A 218-nucleotide genomic window follows, 5' to 3' on the forward strand; every position below is an offset into this window, starting at 1 on the left:
AAATCATTCAAATCCCATTTTTTGAGACGTCGGGAGAGGGTGCTGCTTCCCCTGCAGGGAGCATCCAGGGATGCTGAGCTCTGAATCCCCCCCCTTTTTAGCAAAGTGCCTCTGCCCTCCCAGCTGGAGGGGTGCACATCTGGCCTGGGGGGGCACATCTGGCCGCGGGGGGGTGCACATCTGCCCAGCAATGGTTGCCCACCAAGGGTTATGCCCAG

Source organism: Calidris pugnax, unplaced genomic scaffold (assembly GCF_001431845.1).
Source record: "Calidris pugnax isolate Ruff unplaced genomic scaffold, ASM143184v1 scaffold6, whole genome shotgun sequence".
In the NCBI taxonomy this organism is placed as follows: Eukaryota; Metazoa; Chordata; class Aves; order Charadriiformes; family Scolopacidae; genus Calidris; species Calidris pugnax.